This window comes from Emydura macquarii, unplaced genomic scaffold, assembly GCF_026122565.2.
Source record: "Emydura macquarii macquarii isolate MOO-44397 ecotype Brisbane River unplaced genomic scaffold, CSIRO-AGI_Emac_v2 contig_1039, whole genome shotgun sequence".
Lineage (NCBI taxonomy): Eukaryota > Metazoa > Chordata > Testudines > Chelidae > Emydura > Emydura macquarii.
In genome coordinates, this window is record NW_027131176.1 from 208392 (window position 1) to 231424 (window position 23033).

The 23033-nt window shown below is 45.0% G+C and overlaps 1 protein-coding gene across 2 annotated transcripts in view; it reads left to right on the plus strand.

The window, feature by feature from the left end:
- The first annotated feature begins 5030 nt into the window (after window positions 1-5030).
- Window positions 5031-23033, plus strand: part of ADGRF5 (adhesion G protein-coupled receptor F5) — a 66255-nt gene continuing 48252 nt past the window's right edge. The window contains exon 1 of one of the 2 annotated variants that reach the window (XM_067544910.1): window positions 5031-5095. The gene's annotated coding sequence lies outside the window, so the exon portion shown is untranslated. Of the gene's footprint in view, window positions 5096-20829; window positions 21185-23033 lie in introns of those variants that run through there. The other variant, XM_067544909.1, reaches the window with a different exon arrangement.

Genomic DNA, 23033 nt, shown 5'->3' on the forward strand with positions numbered 1-23033 from the left:
CCTCTCATGCTTGGGAGGAGCTCCCCATAAACATCTGCGAAACACCTGCCTTATCCTCCTTAAAATTCTCCTTTTCCATGATCTAACCCTAATTTTAAATGTCCTAATTTCCTAATATCCAAACCCTTATATTTTGGTGCAGGGTATGTCAGTTACTTCTTGTCTTACCCAGCGGACATGGAGAATAATTGATCACTGTCCTCTTTATAGCAGCCCTACCATCTTTGAAGAGTGTCTTCAAGTCCCTCCTCAATCTTCTTGGCTCAAGACTACATGTGCCCAGTTTTTTTAACCTTACCGCACAGGTCAGGTTTTCTAAACCCCTTGTCATGTTTGGTGCTCTCCTCAGGACTCTTTCCAATGTATCCACGTCTTTCCTAAACGGTGACACCCAGAGTTGAACACAGGACTCCGGCCGAGATCTCGCCAGTGCCGAATCAAGTGGTGGGACATTACTTCCCATGTCTTCAACACGACGCCCCTGTTAATACCCTACAGAATGAGGTTAGCCTTTGTGGCAACTGCATTACATGGTTGGCTCAGATTCAACTGGTGAGTCACTATAACCCCCAGATCCTGCACTAGCCAGCCGTAGGTCAGACTAACTGGCCATGTGCCTTCATGCACTTTGATCTAGTCGTCTCACACACATTAAGAGGCCTCAGCAGGGACCATATGGCTGGAGGGCCTGGCCTAGCATGAGCAGCCCAGGGAGGTGGGGGAGCCCAAAGACTGGCTTGGCCCCCTCGTGGCCTCTCCCTGGATAAGCCCGAGGATGAAGGGTTCCCTGGGGCATGGGGTAACCAGGTAAGTGATGCCCCCTGCCCTCCATCCGTCTCCTGCTCTAGTCCTCCTGCCCCTCTGTGCCCGCCCATATCTTTCCGCACCCTATATGCCCCTGTCCCCAGGATCCTGCCCCCATTTCCCATCATGTCCTAACCCCCTCCACCCTAGCTTTCCTGCCATCGCCTTCCCCTCCACCCCCCGGTTTGCAAAACCTGGCTCTGCCACTTAGTGTAATGCCCCTTATATCAGCCCTGCAGTGCTTTCACACTGGGGAAATTCTCCTGTGGCACCTTTATGTCCCCCTGTATGCCACCAGAGCTGTATATAGGGCGGTAGGGCAGGAGGAGAGAATCTCCCCCACAGCATCACACAGCACCCCTGCAATGTAGGTAACTATTGACAAAGTTCCCATAAAATATAATTGCTACAATATATGCAATGTGATGTTCTAGAAGGCAGGAAGCAGCATATTAAGTTAGTTAATCATTAGAAAGGTTTTCAGTGAGGGGAAGGCAGAGACCTCTCCCTGGGTGGCTCAGAGAAGTGTCTGGTTGCTTCACAGCCTTGAAATGCACTGTCCATCTCAAACAGTGAGCAGCATGGGTGTGGCACCCTTCCAGCATTTCAGCTCTTGGATGGCAGAAATGCTGCAAAACTAGCTCTTGTGTTTACTTTTTTTTTTCTTTTGGCTCCCAGAAACGAAATCAACATGAAGCGCATTAGCACAAATACTGAGAGCTCTGGGATTATTCAGGGTTAGCCAAATATCAGGCTATTTGGACGCTTGCAGGGCTGTACAAAATCCAACTGCTTAGCCCTAGCATTAGACTTCATTTTTGAAACTTGAATTGTTGTCTAGTGTTGCTGAATGCTGTTTAACAGCTGTAGTGTTGCAGCCCAGATGTGGCTGCATTTTAGTGATTGAGATACTCCTGTAAACATTTGGCATCCTTTGCAAGGGGCAACATTTTCATAAGTGCTTGAATCTCTGAAAGCCAATGGGACTTAGACTCCTAAGGGCTAGCTCCAAAAAAGGGATTTAGGTCCCAAAGTGACACTTTTGTGGCCTAAATCCAAAATTTAGAGCCTCAAAAAGCCCACTCAGCTGCTGCTTAATCCTGAAGGTGCCCAAGTTTCTGCTGGTAAAATTCCCTAACTTTCTGCCAGTGGGCATGCACAAAGTCCTGATAACACTGAACTCATTGGCATTTAACTCACACCTAACCCCAGCACAATTCACATACTAGGTGCTCCTCCTCCTACCTCATATTCACAGAAGCAGGGATTAGATGTGGGGTTGCCCAGATGAGTGCCTTAACCACCAGCCTATAGAGTCACTCTCACACTCTCTCTGCCCCAAAGAATATGCAGTTAATAGATTCACAGATTCCCAGGCCAGAAGGGACCATTGTTATCATCTAGTCTGCCCTCTTGTGTAACATGGTCCATAGAACTTCCCCAGAATAATTTAGAATTTAGAATAATTTAGAAAAAACATCCAATCTTGACCTAAAAATTGTCAGCGAAGGAGAATCCATCTCAATTCTTGCTAAGTTGTTCCAATGGTTAATTATTCTCACTGTTAAAAATTTACACCTTATTTCCAGCGTGAATTTGTCTAGCTTCAACTTCCAGCCATTGGATCATGTTATACCTTTCTCTGCTAGACTGAGGAGCCCATTATTAACTATTTGTTCCTCATGTAGATACTTATCAGTTGTAATCAAGTCAACCCCTAATCTTCTTTTTGTTAAGCTAAATAGATTTAGCTCCTTGGTCGGTCACTATACGGCATGTCTTCTAATCCTTAAATCATTCTCGTGGCTCTTCTCTGACCCCTCTCCAATTTATCAACAGCTTTATTGAATTTTGGACACTAGAACTGGACATAGTATTACAGCAGTGGTCACAGCAATGCCAAATATAAAGGTCAAATAACCTCTACTTGAGATTTCCTGTTTATGCATTCAAGGATCACATTAGCTCTTTCGGCCACAGTGTTGCACTGGGAGGTCATGTTCAGCTGATTATCCACCTCATCCCCCAAATCTTTCAGAATCATTGCTTCCCAGGATAGAGTCCCCCCATCCTGCAAGTATGACCTATGTTCTTTATTCCTAGATGTATACATTTACATTTAGCCATGTTAAAATTATAGAATCATAGAATATTAGGGTTGGGAGTGACCGCAGGAGGTCATTTAGTCCACCACCATGCTCTAAACAGGACCAGCCCCAACTAAATCATCCCAGCCAGGGCTTTGTCAAGCCGGGCCTTAAAAACCTCTAAGGATGGAGATTCCACCACCTTCCTAGGTAACCCATTTCACTGCTTCACCACCCTCCTCGTGAAAAAGTTTTTCCTAATGTCCAACCTAGACCTTCCCCACTGCAACTTGAGACCATTGCTCCTTGTTCTGTCATCTGCCACCACTGAGAACAGCCTAGCTCCATCCTCCTTGGAACTCTCTTTCAAGTAGTTAAAGGCTGCTATCAAATCCCTCCTCATTCTTCTCTTCTGCAGACTAAACAAGCCTAGTTCCCTCAGCCTCTCGTCATAAGTTATGTGCTCCGGCCCCCTACTAATTTTGTTGCCCTCCGCTGGACTCTTTCCAAAATGTATATTGTTTGCTTGTGCCCAGTTTAGCAAGCAATCCAGATCACTTTATACATTAGCAAGCATTTGCTATATATATACATATATTCATATACATTATACATTATACGTGTACACACATGTATATACACACATACATTATACATTACATATTATGCAATCTTCCTTGATTGTGGCTTTTTGAGCATCTAATAAGGTGTTCTTAAATGATTCTGAATTACCCTTCACATTTTTCTGATTATATTCTTCCTCCCAACTTATTTGGCTTATAATTGTTTTCAGCTTTGTGCAATTGGCCATATTAAAGCACTGTGTATATATATTGCTGGTCTGGACTTTATTCTGCTAGCACATTATAAATGTGATGAAGTCATGATCACTGGTACCTAAAGCTACCGTAAATGTTTAGCTGTGTGATCAGTCCCTCTTTATCTGCTAAGATAGTGGAACAGCTTCGACAATAAAGCTTGAGTGCTGCTCCCATCTCAATCCAGAATACTTTCGAGCCTGGTGCTTAGGGCACTCTTTGAGGAAGTGAGAGAGCTAGGTTCAAGTCCCTACTGCACATCTGGTAGGGTGGCGGGTTTGAACCCAGGTCTCCTAGAGCGTGTGTGAGTGCTCTAACCACTGGGATTTTAGATATAAGGATAGGGAAGCACTGCTGCCACTTGCAGCTAAAGAGCTGACCTGGGTTAGGTGTCTGCCTCCAGGAGGGCATAACCAGCTGTGAAGCCTTGGTGGAGGGAGGCATCTCCCTCTGGCTGAGAGTTAGTAGAAGGGGGGGAGTTATGCCACTCCCCTTCTCCTGGTCATAGGTGTCTAACTCTCTCCACGCATGATATGGGGTGCCTACCCTGCAAGCTATTCCACAGACAGCAGGGTGCCTGAACATTTGATGTTTCAACACTGAGTTTACATCTCCTTTGAGAATCTAGCCCAAAGTGTCCAGGTCACATCTGACAATGGGAAGCTCCTAAGTCAGGCACCTTTTCTATTTCCACCCCACAAATGACCAAAAAATAAAACAAAAGGTGAAAAAGTGTCTGCCTTGTGTTGAAATTAAACTCTCCATCATTTTCATGGGCGCCGCCCCCCAAAAAAACAAACAAAAAACTCACTTTCTCCCAAGCACAGGAAATCCCATGGAAAAGGTTTATCACTCTTACATTTCCCTGGATTTCCTCCCTCGCTCCTGGCCAAATGCTAGCTTAGCGTTTCAGACCAGCAACAGTTGGAGAAGGCAACACCTCTGCTCTCTAGGCACCATTAGCACTGAGATAGTGCGGGTGAGGGGGGGGGGGGGGGAAATCTGGCCTGCCCATCTGGCACAGTGCCCTTCAATCTCATGTTGTGTTTACTGGAGTCCCACCCTGAAATGTGTATGATGAGCTAGATCCTCATTCACCACCGGAAGGGGCGGTTGGGATCTTTGCTGGAAGTTAGTTTGGTTTATTCACTTAAATCCAAAGGCTCCTTCTCTCTCTCTCGCTGAAAATTGCTCTCAGGCTGTTTTACTGTTTTTCCCAAATGGTAAAAAAACCAGGTGTGTCTTGCTGATGTCTCTGAGCTTTAGAGGGTTCTATGGGAACACAAAGGACTGAGACCGAGATGACGCTCACCCTTGGATAGGAAGCTTCCTACCCATTGCAGGAGAAAGCCGGCTCAGATGAGTCCGACACTTGCTTTCCTTCAGGTAAGGATGTTAGTTAATGGGGTTAGTTAATGGTAACAACTGCCATTCCCCCTAGTGCTTGGATGTCATTTGGGTCAGGAAAGTTTTCAGGGCCAGACTCTAAATCAGAGGTTTTCAAACTGCGGTGCGTGTCCCCCTTAGGGGGGCCTGGAGGAACATTTGTGGGAGGAGGGGGAGCGAGTGGCTAAGCCAGCCCTGCCCCATGGCCAGCTCCACACAGTGGGAGGAGAAGCACCACCTCCATCCCCTGACTCACCTCTTTTTGTCTAGGTTGGGGGAGCACAATCAAAAAGTCTAACTCAAAGGGGGGAGCAGTTCAGCTCAAACAGTTTGAAAACCACTCTGCTAAATTCCTTGTGCAAACCTAGAATAACTCAGTCGGAGCCAATGGAGCGTGTACAGATTTGCACTAGTGTAACGGCCCTAAGAAATGTTTCATTTTAAGGTGATAAATTCACAGTTTCCAGTAGGATAGTTTCAGCTCGTGGAAGTGGGGACTAAACTCTGTAACCTTCTGCTACTCTCACTGACCCTTTTGAGTAGGTTTTAACGGAGACTATGACTAATCAAGGTCAAATGCATCCGAGACGGAGGTGACAGGAGGAGCTGTATTAAATATGCACTGTTTTTGTGCAATAAAACAAAATGAAACATGCTTCCTGCCGTTAATTATCAACCTCTGAAGAAAGGGAAGAACTATAGAAAGGGCTTGATTGTTCAGCTTGATGATGACAAAATAATGTACGCTTGCCTTAATATCTCCTGTGGTTGGTTTTGCAGTGCAGGGGAAAAAAATGAAATATTCCATTCAGCTGTGCAGATTATGCATTTATATCATTTATTTTAAACATGATCTCTTGTCACTTTCACATGAGATCAAGCAGGGTTTTAAAGGAGAGGCTGGGATGCTAAGAGTTGTCTATACTAGCTGTTTTGTCGATCAGGGCTGTGAAAATACCACATCCCTGACTGACACAAGTTTCACTGATCACCTGTTTGGACAGTGCTAGCCCACTGACATAGCTATCACCAATCGTTGGGGGTGGTTTAATCATGCCGGCAGGAGAGCTTTCTCCCATCATCATAGAGTGGCTACACAGGAGACCTTATAGCGGCACAACTGCAGAGGTACAGCTGTGCCACTGTGAGATCTCTAGTGTAGACATAGCCTTAGAGTAACACAGGAGAACTTGGCATAGAACTTCCTTTGGATTTCACACCTCTCTTTATTTTCGGTGACTTTTTTTTTAACCTTTCCCCGCTTTTTAGTAAATCTCGTTTATCTGCTGTTAATTTGTCTCCTGGGAAAGCAGCCATTGTGTTGGTCTGCCATCCGTGCCAAGCTGTGAGTCAATGGGAAAGCACAGACGATTCAGGGTAATTCACCTTCCATTGACATGCACTTTGTGGAAGATTCGAATTATCCTGACTTGCAATCTTGTGCCAGCACGGATTCAGCTAAGAAGGCGCCCTCGAAGCGCTATTAATTTATGAGGCAGTATGATCTAGTGGTTAGCCTTGGGGACTGGGAGTCAAAAGACACAGATTTTATTCCTGGCTCTGCTACTGGATTGCTGTGTGACCCTGGGCATGTCACATCACCTCTGTGTTTCAGTTTTCCCCTCAGTGAGACAATAATGTTCACCTATCTTTGTAAATAACTTTTAGATTTTGGGAAGAAGGTGCTATATAAAAGCAAAATATTATTATGAAGTCTGTTTTTATCATCATTTTATCATGTGAAACAAGTCTGTAACTATGGAAAAGCAGTGGATGAGAACTGAAAAGGAGATCAGTATTTAATCTGTGGAAAGCTAGAGTTACTGTTTTTATTTTCACTAGTTACCTGTTGCTATTATACCATAGAAGGTGCATTTTTCAATCAACAGATTTCCTGATTACCAAGAAACTTTTTCAACATTTTTTTTCCACTTTAATTGTCTTGCAACATTTTGCACCAAGCCCCCGAATGAAAAGTTAAATGAAGAAGTTAAGGCCAGATCAGCAGCAGGTGCAAATCAATGTAACCCCATTGAAGCTGATGGAGCAAAGCTGATTTAACAGAGGACTGGTCCTAGGGGTACACCTGGCTGTGAATCTGGCATTTATTGTTACCAAACTTCCCCAGATCTTATCCGCTGAGTTTGGCTCCTGTGATTTTGATTAAAAAAATTAAAAGCCCTTCTTGAAATGGCTGAGCTGTAATTAAATATGTGGCCTTGGTCCCCTTACATTTGCTTATTTTTTATCTTGTTATTTAAACACCCCTCCTCTAAGCTTAAAAGAGCCGTTTTCTAATGTCTGAATTAGAGGCGTGGGAAATGCCTCAAACAAGGCAGAGCTTCCTCTGATTGTTAAAATACAAAGGGAAGCCTGAAGCTTTACTAGAGTTTCTGCACTCTTTAACCCATTCCCCTAAATTGAGAAAAGTGGCCCCAGCATCACTACAAGTTGTGGCTGACATCTCTGGTGTGCTGTGGGTAACCAGGGATTGTAATTAGAGAACGTGGATGTGAATAATTTCAGTCAAAACCACAGCAGTATGCTGGAACTATATTTCTCTTTGCATTGCAAAATTAAAATGATCTGCAGTAGTTCCTTGACCTCAGCAGGTAGATTTAAGACCAGAAGGGACCATTATGTTCATCTAGTCCGACCTTCTGTACAGCACAGGTTATAAAACCTCACTCAGTTATCTCTGTATCAAGCCATCATGTCTGTTTGAGCTAGAGCTGACCTGCCAAAGTCTGTAACAAATTCCACCTCAAAGTCTTCCCCAGCCTATCAGAGTCACCATCTTATCAGCTCCAGGGATAGATGCCACACTCAGCAGAGTCCTTTAGAGTTGTCATGCTGGGCTGCTGTTGAATAAGAAGAAGTAGTTTCTTCCCCTCCCAGGCTCTGCTTGTTGCTTCCCAATTTCACTTTAGCATATTCATTAATGTTCATGGCAGGTGGAGCTCAAAGGTCACCTGAAGCTGGCAGTTCTCAGCACTGTGTGGCACTGGAGCTGTATCACATTGAGCTTCTGCCCGTCTACATGCTTATATGGCCTTTGCATCATCATCATCACAGTATGTGAGCACCCAAACACTGACGGATTATCTTGTGAGGTGGGGACGTTCTATTATCCCCATTTTACAGATGGAGAACTGAGGCACACAGAGTAATCGTCTGCCCATGGTTCCACAGGAAGACTGTGACAGAGCTGAGAATTGAAGATAGATACCCCTGGTGCCCGTCCAGTGCTTCACCACAAGACCCTGCGTCTTCCCTTCTGCTAACCTAGCTCACCGAAGAGGTGACTAACCCCAGCTCGGACACAACAGCGCCGCACTGGTCATTCTTTGCCTCTTTCATGTCATATTGGGCAGTAACAAGAACTGGCAGGGGGAAGAACCTCAGGATGAGGGCTGCTCTCTTTGCAAACACCTTTGCGCTAAATTGTGTCCTAATAACGACACTAGGGTGCAGAGAGGAATGCACTCTCCAGGAGACCTGGGGAAGTACGGGAGGACCTGGTCTAAAGGTGGTTCTCCACCACTGCATCTTTGCTGCTGCTGCCAGCTGATGGGCAGGAGAGAACAAGAGTCAGTCCCTTGCCCCGAGCTAGCACACCCCTTTGAGCTGGTCACCACAGCCAGCAGCACCAACTAACTCCATATCCCTGCATGCTGCACCCAAATGGATGTGTGTGGAGGGAAAGGGCCTCTTGTGCTCCCTTCTGCCACTAGTGCAGCTGCATCAGACCAGACCCGTGACTCAGGAGAGCTGGGTTCCATTTTTTTGACTCTGCCACAGATTTCCTGGGTGCCCCGGGGCATGTCACTGTCCCTTTCTTTGCCTCAGCTCCCCTGTTTGTGAAACCACAATAAAGTTTCCTCTCTACCACGCAGAGCTGGTGGTGGGCAGATGAATGTATTCCTATTTGGGAGGTGCTCAGTTCCTTTGAGGTGGAGGCCGTATAAATACCTTCTACAGAGAATCTCAGGCTAGCTGGATGGTTTTGCTTCATTTTCTAGTTGCAGATGATGTTGCCAGACCTGTCAATCAGCCTAGAAGAGGGGTACTGGAAGGCAGTAGGGGTGCAAGGCAGGTGACTGGAAGAGATCTTACCTCCTAATCTGCCCCTGGTGCTAAATTGTCTCTGTTCAGGGAGGGACAATTCTCCTGTTTACCCACTCTAAAATATTCAGAGCTTCGAGATCACAGAAACTATTTTGAAGTGTTGGGTTTGCTGAAGCCCATCAGTGTCTGAGCTGCATTGATCCCCATTTCAATGTTACTTATCTTAAGTACTTATCTTAAAATACCTCCCAGAGAAATTTAATAGAACAGTGTTCTAGTGTCCGATTTAGTGCCCTAGGAAATTCTTCAGACAAAGCAGCGCTTCCTCCCATTGTTAAAAAAGGAACGGCTTCACTAGAGTTCCTGCTTCAACTCATTCCTGTGGCAATAAATATAATAATAATAATATTTTACAAAGCTTCCCTACGTGCTTTACTACAAGCACTTCATACAGATCTCCCTTGCTTCTGAAATTGGTGTGCCTTTCTTTCTGGAAGCTAAGCAGTGTCTTGTGGTTAAGCCATTAGCCTATGATGCCAGTGACTGGCTCTACCACAGACTTTCTGGATGACATTGGGCAAGTCACAGATCCCTGTGTACCTCTATTCCCCATCTGTGAAATGGGGACAAGAACAGGTTCTTTTCCTGTCCATCCTGTCTTAGCTTTTTGGGGGCAAGGGCTGTCTCTTACTGTGTGTTTTTACAGTGACTAACACAATGGGATCCTGTTCTCATTGTGGAGTCTTTATATGCATCTGTAATACAAGAGAGAATCATTATGAGGGAAATTAATAAAAAATGTCCCAGTCTTGGTGACACTGGCTGAGTTCCACCCATGTTAGCTATTAATTATTATTATTACTGGAGCACATAAGAGCCCTAAGCATGGACTAGGACCCTATTATGCTAGGTGCTGTACTAACACATCACAAGAAGATAGTCTCTGTCCCAAGGGGATTACAATCTAAGTATAAGGCAAGAGACAACAGATGGAGACCAGTGGCGGGCAAGGAAAGAATCAGACAATATTCGCCAGCGTGATAGGCTGTGTCTCAGCACATCAGCAGCCTAAATGTTGCCAAGTTTTTTATAGGAATCACAGCAGGTGGATGATATGTTCTTTTTGCAGAAGTTTATGTGGAGCTCCTCCAAGCCTGAGTGGCAGCGTGGGAGAAAGCACAATGATATTTATTTGAAAAGTCAACAAGTGGTTCATGGGCCGATCAGAGGTGGGAGTCGACAGCTTAACAGTGAATGCTAATTAAGGTTGGGATAGGTCATGAATAGGGATCTACTTAAATTGCAGTGAAATCGCACATTTTTCGCGTTAGTCACTGTTTCGTTAGTCACTGTTTAAATAGCAAATTTTGCAGCTGTGTTCATCCAGCGTATATACAACGTTACATGCCTGTTATGTTTGGATAAGGGAATCTGCTAAATCAGGGGATCTCCAACTTTTTTTGCTGGGACCCCCTTTGAAAATATTTTAGCTTGTGACTATGGCCCCAAAAAGTGATGACCCCTCCCCCCCCGAGGACCATGCCACTTTTACTTCTGCACTGCACTGCCTTCGGAGCTGGGTGCTCAGCCAACAGCCGGCCGTGCAGCTCTGAAAGTAGCACAGAAGCAAAAGTGGCAATACCGTGACACTCCCCTGCCCCGCCCATAGGCTTGTGACCCTCTTTTGGGTAGGGACTCCCAGTTTGAGAAAAGCTGTGTACTTCTGTACATATTATATTATAGGGTAAAAGTAACTAAAGATCAAATGTCATGGGGGAGACCAGATTTCACAGTCCGTGATGCTTTTTTTGGTAGGGCCGAAGTCACGAGGGGCCTTAAAATGAAGACAAGCAGCTTATGTTTGATGTGCTGGAGAATGGGGAGCCAGTGGAGGGATGCAAAGAGAGGGGCTCGCTGGCCAAAGTGATGGGCTACAGGCTCCCAGAACTATTTTAAGCATCATGTTCTCTAACCCAGCTCAGAGCCAGTTTAATTGCCACCAGGCTTAAAGTAGTGCCTACAGACAGATGTCTGCACTAGGGTTCCCGAAAGCACTAACACAGGTGGAGTTGCACCCGGGTTAGCAGCAGTCAGCCTGAATGGAGCGATACCCCTTCACAGCAGCACAGAACTGAAATGCGTGGTTTTGATTCACCCCGTTTTACTCCCGTTTTACAGCAGAGTCAAGTCAGTTCAGAACCCCAGGACCCTTCTGAATCAAACCCTTTCCAAAGATGCAAACGTAATCCATGGGTGAGTGTGTGTTAGACGTCTCCATCTGTGCCAGTCCACAGAGGACATGAATTGGTATAGCCCCGGGCACAGCAGAAGCAGCTCATCAGTCAGTGGTGCGCTGGCCAAGGTGGTCTTCACACAAAGATGTTGCCTTTTGAACTCCTGCACTTTTACTCCCCGGGAGCCTGGGGACTTGTCTGCACAGTGCAGTAATGTGCACGATTGGGTGATTTCTAATGCACACTGGCCTATTGGACGCTCATTGGCCTACGTTGAGCCTGCTGGGGTGCACTGAAAGTTCCCTAGCGCTCTTTAACGTTGTTCCTCTTCAAAGAGTGCTACGCTAAAGCCCGCTAGAGAATGTTTAGTGTGCATCAGCCGCATCTCCGCAGGCCAATTAGTGCTCAACACGTTACACGCTTTAGAAATCCTGCCCCCGCAGGCCACACTGCACAGCATGTAGACAAGCCCCGGTGTTCCAGAACCAGGGTTATCCTCAGTGGTGTTATCCTAGCCTAAAATTAGAGTAAGACAGTGGGGAGTCATTAACCGATCACAAACCAAATGCCACGCAATGACTCAGATGGAACAAACAGCTTTGATAGCCTAAAAAAATCATGAGAATACAATAGCCTTTGCCTAACGCAGTGGAAATGCTGTGACCGTATTTCCCATATCCAAACTACTCGGTACTATTTCAGGCAGAACTTGAGTACGTGGAAGGCACAGGACCCTGCTTCGTATTTTTAGTTCTGGTTGCTGGGTGTAACAAGCTAATCCTTTGTGCAGGAAACTATTTCACCATCCAAAGTGGGATTATGTAAACATCAAGACACCTCCGCCACTTCCTAAAATGCTGCACTTTAGCCACTTTCTACAAAGCTGGCCAGAGCCCTGCAGTTATGTCATTTCAGTGGCTCCCATGGCGATAACAGGAAAATAATCAGAAAGTTAAAATAGGCTCAACAAACAGAAAGCATCCAGCCACTGGGCTTTCTAGGACTTAAATGTGTATGAATCGCTTGTGCTTGGACCAGTATAGGGACCTGAGCCAACACCCATTGAAGTCAATGGAAGTTTGACTTCAATGGATGTTACCAGATTAGGGCCCTCATGTGCACATGAGGGGAGAGAGTATTGTTGTCAGTTGCTGGCTACATGTGTTCTCCCAGTATGTAGGCTGTCCCAGCTCTGAGCAGATAACCGAGACACCAAACCATGACTGCATTATCCAATAAGACCAGAGAGCTGTTTCAGTCACGAAAGCACCAGCCCAGGTTTATTGCCAACCAAGCACAGTAAAAAGCGTCTTATACATGCTAGAAATATACTTGATACATGTCTGCCCCTCACAATGGTACTGGCTCAGTAAATGGCAGGACTTTCCGTTCCTCACTCGGCCAGACAAAGACATTCCCTTTGAGATGCTCTTTTATACACTGATACAAACAAGTGACATATTGCCCCTCTGACATGTATAGTTGCCACCCTCTGACATGGTAAGATACCACCCTTTACCTTGTACTGGATGGGTTTGGGCAAAACCTCTCTATCCATCATATGAGCAAGGCATCTCTATTCATCATATTGTCATCCTGGCCTTAGAGAAGGATCAGTGTGTCCTTGTTATCTTTGATAAGTGTGCTTGTACCATGCCTGGTATCGTACTGCTCTGGTACCAGCTTTTTTGGAACGTGCTTGCTGAGTATTTTGTGTCTAGCACTTCTTTAGGAATGTGTGTTTTTGCCAGTTTCTGTGAGTCTGCCAGGATTCACAGCCTGACTTATAACTGCAGGGCTTGACTATTACTTTAGCTCAGGCCTCATATCTGGCCTGTTATACTAGGCACCATGGCTCAGGCTATCACTTTCTACTACAAGTATGAAAGGTTCTTTGAGCTCATGCATGTGAACCAGAATACTCTGAGTCACTGCGCTTCTTGAGTACATGGACCAGGCCAGCCAATGGCTCTAGAAACTCAAAAATGTTAGAAGAGGGGAAGAGAAAGTTCATGGCTGCATCTCTACAACCACATGAGCCAGCAGAGATGAGCCTGTGCATAGGATGGTGTACTCATCTAGAGTGCTCCCAAACATGTGTTCAGATACCATGGTGAGGGGCCAGGTGAAAGAACCTAAATAGATTAGAATAATGCCGGCCCTTTCTCATCCTTTTTTCACAATCTCCGTCAGTGGTAAATGAGCCCAATAACATTGAAGTAGAGCTAACTGGGAAATTTTCAACTAATTGTTTTTTCAACAAAAAATGCCAATTTGTCAACACCAAAACAGTGTGTGGGAAAGGGTGAATTTTGATGAATTTCCTATTTGGAAAAATTGTAGAAAAAGACTTCAAAATTGTCTACATGGAAAGTTGTGACATTTTCTAAATGAAAATGTTTTGGGTTTGGGGGTCAAAACTACTTTTTTAGTTTAGAAATTTCAGGTAATTTGCAGTAAAATAATTTAAAAAAAAAAGATATCAAAACAAAATGTTTTGACAGCAAAATGAAATGGGTTAACAGCCCCAATTTGACTGTTGTTTTGTTCAGATTGGCAGGTCACTTACATTTTTTGAGAATTTGACTTTTTATCCTGATCTGGAATGGGAAAAATTTTCAAAATCTCAAAACTCATTTCCCATCCACCTCTTCATTCCAGCTGAAGAGAAACTTTCCAAGCCACAGAGTACACATTGGACTGAGAATTAGGCAGACGGAGCTGCCTGTCCCTTCTGAGTATTACTATGAATACTGGGTCTGGGTAGCACCATCAAGGGTTATCAGGTCTTGTTTAATGATCATCATGCATGTTCCTAAAGAATTGGGGACTGAGTCACCATTATGTTACTCCAAGTTATGAGTTCTCAAACTACAGCCGTTGTATAAATTGCTGATGTCCCACTGGCATATCTAACTAAATAACTAAATCGTTTATAGTTTCATAGAGCTTAAGGCCAGAAGTGGCCATTAGATTGTCTAGCCTGACCTCCTGTACACCGCAGGCCATTTCATTTTTCCCAGGTACCTCCCTATTAAGCCCAATGATGACTTTAGGTAGACGAAAACATTTCAGACCTCAGGAGACAAAACTGTTGTGTGCCGCAGGCAGAGAGCAGGAGAGACCGAGGTGCCACCATTGCCCAGGGTCCCTGCAATGCCGGGGAATTGATTAGTTGAGATATACCCAGATGATCCCAGCAGAAGAATTATGCTTCACGCTGCAGAGAAAGGTGAAAAAAAAAACCCAAGGTCCCGGCCAATCTGACCTGGGATAAAATTCCTTCTAACTGCTAGCAATCTGTTTGTTAGATCCTGAGCATGTGAGCAAAATACACCTGGGAGGCATCTAGAAAGAGGATTCTCTGTATCACCTCAGAGCATTGGTCCACCCCGGCTGGTGTCCCAGCTCCAGCTGAGGCTATCTCTGATGCTTTAGATTGGGATGGCCAAACCACAGCCCAGGAGCTGCATGCGGCTCATTTACAGTTAAAGTGTGGCTTGTGGAGCCCCCTACATGCCCCCTCCCCCACATTCTCTGCCTACCAGATTTGGGTGGGGAGCTTGGGTCTTCTACCCATAGGAGGTGCCTGCCAGGGCTCAGGGCTTCAACCCCGTAGCAAGAGGGGTCTCGGGGCTTCTCCCTGCTGAAGCCCCGGAAGGCACACCCCATGGGGCAGAAGCCCCCAGCACCACCACCGCGGAAGCCCCGAGGCCCAGCAGCTGCGCCCCGGCTTTCGAACTTCTGAAGATTGTTGTATGCGGCTCGGAGGGTCAGTGAGTTTGGCCACCCGTGCTTTAGATAGAGGTGAAAAGCAATCCAGTCCAGTCCTCCTCCTACTCCACCCTCACACATAGGCTGTTGAATTTCTCCCAGAAACTGGCTTGAAGCATATTATTTTAAATGATATCTAATCTCCTTTCAAAGCCTCCCAGTGATGGTGAGTCCACCTCCTCCCTGTTCAAATGTTGAATCGCTCTCACAACTAAGAAACTGTGTCTTATTTCAAGGTTGAATTTATTTAACTTCAACTTCCAGCCATTGGATCTTGTTATGCTCCACCCCCCCACTGGCCCCACTACCAGATCTCTTTTCTTTGTGTAAAGACCTACACACAGTGATCAAGCCACATCTCAGCCTTCTCTTCAACAAGCTGAATAGCTTAAACACCTTAAACCTCACATCTTAAGCCTTGGTTTCCAGCCCTGGATCATTGTTGTGACCCTCCTTTGAACTCTCTCCCGTATTTCTACATCCTTCTTGAAACTGTGGACATTAGAACTGGACACACTATTTTTTTATCAATGGGATGTTCAGAGGCAAGATCACTTCCCTCTTCTACTTGATATGCCCCTTTCTGTACAGCCAAGGATCACATTAGCCCTTTTTGCCACAGCATTGCACTGCCGGGCTGAGCAGGCACCTTTCACTATGCTGGCATAAAACTGGAATAGCACAGTCAGATTCAGGTCCCATGTGCTCTTTTTCAAAAAGTCAGAGCAGAAAAGTGCGTCACAGCCTGTTTTTTTGCCCCCTGAATGTTTATCACCAAGAGGTCGAATCTTGAGTCCTTGATTAATGTTTGTTTGCATTATGTTGTTCTCATTGAGATGTGTTATCTAAAGTCATTGCAATTTCCCCCAAATACCCATACAGCAGACTTTCCCATGAATTATTGTTGTGCATGGGCGTGTCTCTCTTACGGTCATTGTTTTTTTCTGTCTGAAACAAAAATTGTTTGCTCACCAATCATACTATGTCCTGTCAAAGGTCATGTTTTAGGCCAGGAATAATAGCATGCATGCAAAGCCACTCCATACTGGCAGACAGGAAAGAACTGTGGACAGCAAAAGAAAGTTAGCACTTAAATTATGGCTTGAGGCTCTGGAAATCTAGTCTCTTACAACAAACACACAGTTGATGCTGGTAGATTTTGGAGACATTGGGCCAGATCCTAGTGTACCTGCCATTGATGCCAAACGAGCTAGGCAGAATTACACCACCTGCAAATATGATCCCTTGATCCAATCCCATTATGGCAGGTGCTGGGCGGCTGACTGATGTTTCAATCTGCTGGCAGTTCCGAAATGTAGAAAAAAAAATGTTTTGGGTCAACCCCAAACCAACATTTTTTTTGAATTTCTCGTGAATCAAAAGCTAGGAACAAAATTCATTTCAGGATGAAAGTAAGGTTTCATTCGACCTCCAAAAGAAACATTTAATGTCAATGTCAGGCATTTTTAACCTTGGAAAAAAAAAAAGAAAAAGAAAGGAAATTAAGGGAGGCAGAAGTGACGTCCATGCCCTCTTTATACCCAAGCCCCCAGTGGGTAGGGCATTCAGCTGGGATGTGGGAGACAAAGGTTTAAACCCTCATTCTGGAACCAAGACTTGAACCTGGATCCCACATAGCCCAGGTTAGTGTTCTAACCGCAGGGTTATTGACTATAAGGAGAGATTCACTCTCATTGGTTTTGTGAATGGTGCCTAAATCCCCTTACGACTCTAGCCTGGAAAAATCAAAACATTTTGTTTTGTAAACATCAAAATGGTTCATTTGAACATTTCCAAAACCTTTGGTTGGTCGGTTGGTTTGTTTGTTTTCAACTAAGCCAATGTGTCGAAATCGACACACGTATGTGAAATGTTTCAGTCAGTCCGAATCTGCAGTTCTAGGCAACAAAAAAGCTTCAGCTAAAAAATTTTGCCCCACTGTGGTTACAACCCTTTGTGCAGTCGGGGCCAGGTTTTAAATGTGTTTAGGCGCCTAAAGATTTAGATAGGCACATAGTGTGATTTTTTTTCAATAGCACATAAGTGTCTAACTCCCATTGGTTTCAATTTCTAAGTGAGTTTGGCACCTAGGCATTTGTTGAAAATCCCAGTAGATGCCAATCTGCGTGTTTAGGTGCCTCAATACCTTTAAAAACCCTGGCCATAAGTCTCTAGCTTCTCCTAATTCCTCTATCCCTGCTTTTCCTTCCTCCCAGATGCTGGCCTCACAGCATCATAAATGTCTGAGAGAGAAAATAACTCAATTACTGCCATGGGCAATAAGCCATGGCAGCAAATAGGTGCCCAGATACCTCGGTGATGGGTATCTCAAAAAATAAGCTGGCAGCCTCCTTGAAATCAGAGCCCTAGACATTGTTAGCATAGCTGAGAGTGCCGACCTAGGAGCGGAACGCTGACAATCCCTGTTGAAGCAGATGGGAGATGATGCTACTTTAGCACTTGTAGGAATGCGCGCATGCGTTCCAGGTGCTACTCAGACAACACTGAGTGCTTTGGGCTACCCTCTCACTTAGGGGCATAGCTATGGGTGGGCCATGGCTCACCCCTTTTGAAAGCAGGCCCACCCAAGCTCCGCTTAAGCTACTTTCAACTGGAGCTTTCTCGGCCAGTGGCTTCCCGAATTCCTGCTTCTGGTCATGTGAAGCTCATGTTTTTCAGCCGGCCCACCCGTGTCAGCCACAGGCTCTGCCAAAAGATCACGTCTGGCTACGCCTCTGCCCTCACTTTGTCAGGTCATGACAGTCTATTGTGGGGTGTACATTGAAGGGAGCATGAAACGTTCGCTTGCCGGGTAAGAGCCAGTCACAATCACAGTTCTTGCATTCTGGGTGCAAGGATTGCATGGAGCTAGTCTGGATATCAGCGCTAGGCACGCCAAAGAAGACAAGTAATGACCCTGCCTCTCTGTCGCACTAACCAAGAAAGCTGGCCCGTCACAGAGGTAGCAAAGAAAGCTGCAGCCCTTAAGAGTTGTAGTGGCAAGCGCACTTCCCTGCTTGCTGGGGTTCTCCAAGAAGCACCATGCCTCACACTAGGCTGCTCGCAGCAAGGCCTAAGGATGAATCTATGCCAGTGACACCTGTTTCTGACAAGAGCTGGTTGGAAACTGAAATTCCCCTGCCACAGGAAATGCCAACATTTTGAATTCGTTTCATTCCAAATCAGAACAAAATTTTAGTCATGGAACGGAAATTCCGCAACTTCATTTCCAGAACATCAATAAGAAACATTTTGACACAGTCAGAACGTTTCACTTCAGCTTTGTTATGTTGACTTTTACATGATATAATAGAATAATGAATATAATCAGAACAATAACATCAAAACGGCATTTTGACATGATTCAAATGTAATGTTTCAATCATTTCCCAGCAAAAATATTTGGCAATCGCTTTCATTGTTTCTCCCACGTGGAACAGCTTCACCAGGAGAGACGGAGGGAGCCCCGTATGCGAATAGCCCAGATGTGGGGAGATTGGAATCCAGGCTGGAATTTTACAGCCCAGACTCTCTATACTGAACCCTTAGAGAGCACAGCAAATGAAGCACCACGTGTAAGGCCTGTTCTCATTGATGTGTGCATACAAAGCAAACCCAGACAGGGTAAGAAAGAGACATGTGAGCACTGCAAGTCTGATCCCAAGCCCATTGGAGTTAATGGGAGCCTGTGCATTGGGCTTTGGATCCGGCCCCGTGTGACAAAACCAAAGCCTTTGCGGTTTGTTCTTTCCTTCCTTTAAGGAAACAAGCGTCTCTTTGAAATGCCTGGGCACAAAATGTCAGTTTAAAAAGTAATAAATAAAGAGATTTGGCAAATATTGGGCAAACTAAGAGACACGTAGTTCCCGTTTGTGTGTACTGCTTATCGCTCCAGGCTTTGGAGGGCTTCTGCATTCAGGGCCTTGTGTCACCCACATTTAGTTTTTCTGTCCTGCTCGTGGTCCGAAAACCTCAATGGAGCCAGTTTCTTAACGAGACCCCCGTCTCCTGCTGGCCACAGATGTTTTCATCAAATCACCTTTGTGGGGCTTGATTCTACTTTTAGCTCATACTCCCTAGATTGGTTGGTGTCCAGATAATTACCCCCCAGCTACCCAACCATGCACAGAGGGCCGAGATTGAAGGCAACTGCTGAACCTTTTAACTCCCTGGGTTTATGGATGGGAGCAGCCACATGGATGGGCAGACAATAGCGCCTCTCTCCCGTGTCTGGTGCCCAAAGGGTTATGGGGAAAGGCATCCCCAATCCTACAGGCCTCAGGGCAACCACTTTGGCTGCCCTTCTGGACCGGGTCCTTCACCTCTGCTGCCCACTGGCCACACGGCAGGCGCAGCGGCCAGGCTGCAATTCGCCCACTGCCCTGTAGTCATTCTGTGACCCTTTGGACTGGGCTCACAGAGCATGGAGGGCAGGTTACTATTGCTCCACACAGTCGAACTGCCCCCAGATTTGCACAGTGGTCAAGGTAGGGCCCGTCAGCAGTGCTGTATGTTCCCAAGTGCCATGCTTACCACTCAGGTCCCTGTTCATTTCCAGCACCAGTAAACCATGGACCTAACAAAGCTGGGCTAAACAACATCCTGTTTATTTGCTGATTTGTCATAGCCCCGGCCCAGCCCTTCATCTGTTCTTGCACCTTTTCAGTTTGAAGCTCTTGAGGGCAGAGACTCTCTCTTTATCTGTGTTTGTGCAGCGTCCAGCACAAATCGTTGGCTCTGTGACCTTTACAGAAATGCTTTAAAATAATACCAGCTGACCCAAGGTTACCGCCTACAGAATAATTAACAACCCTTCCAACAGCGCACGACTTTTCCGTGGGCTTCCCTCATCCAAATATTGACCCAGCCAGATCTGTCTGAAACTGTAAAATCTGGCACGATCACAGCCTCCGGTGTTGTGAACATAAATTATGAATGAGGAGAGGGAAAAAAGCCACTTAGCAGTGTGATTAGGAGGCGTGACTGGCCACCAGCCCTGACATCTCCTGCGAAGTAGCTATCCGGCGCTTTGACGAATGTAGTGGTGCAGTTTTTTCACAGGTGCCTGTCCTGTTACAAATTTGCATTGTGTATATACATTAGGCAGATCTTTGTAAGCACATGGCAACCTATTCCCTAAAAACATGAGCCCCTGGGAAGGCTGGGGGTAGGCTTTTGTGCAACATAATCCTTTGCCTACAGTACTGCATCACAACCTGCAATGATGCTGGGATGTATCATATACCTGTAAATAGTCCAGTTACATGTGGGGTTGCTGGAACTCTGTGAATCTCTGAAAAGCAACCAGCCTGCTGGCCCATCAGAGTAACTTTCATGTTGTTTCCCCTCGACATTTCAATCAGGCAATTAATATCATCCCACTGCCATTACATAAAGGAGGGCACCCTGGGGCAGCTGGCCAGCCCTCATCTTTGTCAGGTTAGTTACCATTTTTAGGATGCTTTGTTTAATCCAAACAAACAGCGTACATGAGTAACGCTGGCAGAACAAGTTAGGTTGCTTGCTGGAGTGACCTGCGGAAAAGGGGTTGGACACTTGGATCGGGTGTAAGGAAAAACTTAACACAGCTACTTGGTGAGAGGTATCAGGAAACAACTCCTTAAAATGCCTGGTGCAGTGTCTACTGTGACAGGGCCACTCAGGTCGCTGTAAAGGAATCTCAGCTACCAACCCCAGCCATTCTCCGTGCAGCCGGGCAGTTGATTGAACACCCTGCACGGGCAGTGGGCAGACAGCTCTTGGAAGGGAGAAAGACCTTGAAGACAGCACAGATCGAATTCATGGAGCTTTCCTAAGGGAAAACTGGACAGGTAAAGCAGATGACATGCCTTTTAAACTGAAAGAAAGCGCTCTGGGAACAATTGTGGTTGGCTGGGTTTGGAAGAGGCACTTTAAAGACTCAGCAACACTTCTGACAAACTCTCAGAAGTAAGGGCTGAAGAATTGCTGCTCTCAGCTCATGTCAAATCAGAGCATCCATCTCCCAGCTCAGGTTTGTTTTCTAAGGTTATTTTTATCCGAGATCCAAATTTGAACATCTCTTTTTGGTTTTCGGCCAGTGATTTGACTGCAAACCTGTATGCTACAGTGCAAGAGAGAGAGTTGGGAGCAAAGCTGGGTCTCTCTTGCTTTCTGAGCTGTTTCAGCTCAGAGATGGTGAGATGATGACTTGTGCAGTGGATGAAAGAGTACAGACACCTTGCCAGCCAACACATCTGCATCAACCTTGGAGTGAGGCTGGTTGAATATTTCCCACCAAACCTTTTTTTAACCTAAATTAGGGGTTTGATTTAATGGAAATTTGGGTGGAAACTGTCTGCTTTTCTTGAAAATGTTTGATGTTTAGTTGGCTTATCAGTTTCTGGTGGTTGAACACCAAAAACGAGCCCAGGTTTCTAGCCCTCGGTTTTGCAAGGAACAGTTGAGATGTTCTGGAAATTCTGATAAAAGCAACTTTGTGGGTCTGCAGAATTTTCTGTGGGCAAAAAATCAATTTCTGCCCACCTCTGTTAGGACTTTAGTTGCTCACCTTCACAATGTGAGAAAAAGAAACTCAGCAAGAAAGTTTGTGAGAGGAGTTGGGAAGGACGGGAAAACCCAAAATTAAAGTGGTTAGAGATTGCATAGACCCTATTTGAATTGTCTTTGGGAGAAAATTAAGCAGAGCTAACTCTAAACAACTCTGGGAGTAAGAAATGTTTGGGGTTGGAGAAAGAAGGAAGAAAGACAGAAATTACTGACATTTACTGGGTTCTCCCTTAGTGCTCTGTCTCTTTCTCTGTATTGTCATGCAGACATAGTGTCTCAGAAAAGTTTTATTTCCTCTATCCACTGGGTTTTTTTTTAATCATGTACATATAAAACACTGAGATCACTTAAAAGCAACCTTGAAGCACAAACCTACAAATGCATTACCATGGATCCAACAGGCTGTTTGAGAGAAACTCATCATGTTCTGCAGAAATAATACTTTTGTGCAAAGTTTCATTTCATGCTATCCCAACGCAAAGAATATGATATGTCAGGCACCTTTGGCTGTGACAACCAATAGCGCTGTTAATTTGTTTATATACCATTGCCTTGTAGTTTTGCTTAATTTCAGACTTGGTGTAATCCCAGGAAATTTAGATCTATATTTATTAATGGTATGCTATATAATGTAAGGTGTTGGAAGGAAACATTATAATAGTGAATATCAAAACAATGCACGTATTCAGCAGGAAAATAATCTTTCTTACTACACTTTGCATATGCAAACAAACAAACACCTGAAATCTCTTTGTACCTTCCTGCACTGAAATAATATTTGTGTTTTGTTTAATTAAAAGATACATTTAGAAACACATTTAGATATACTGTATAATTAAACTGAATGCCTCAGTGTTTACCTAACACCTAGATAAATATTTATGTTTGGGTAATAACACAATTAGTGCGTGTCTGGCTTGGCAAGCACCATATGCCTACTAAAGATACAGCTAATGGGACCTTTTCTCTTAGTTATGTGGTTGTTCTGATGAAAGAATTCAGCCCGGAGTGTTTGCAGTTGCACACAAGTTTTTGAATGGCGACACGGGGAATGCAAAATCTAGCCGTCGATCAACCACTCTTTTTCATGATGACCAATATTGGTTCATTGTTTTCTCTCACCATCTGTTTGCTTCAGCCACCTGTGGTCTGTTTCAGCGGTAAGCTCTTCAGTGCAGGGCATGTCTATGTGTTGTATGTGTGTATATTGCATGGAGCCTTGACCTCTGAATGCCACCACAACACAAATGATTAATTGTTATTTGTAGAAATACTATTAATAATAAATATTCTTCTCTTCTGTTCTGAGGATT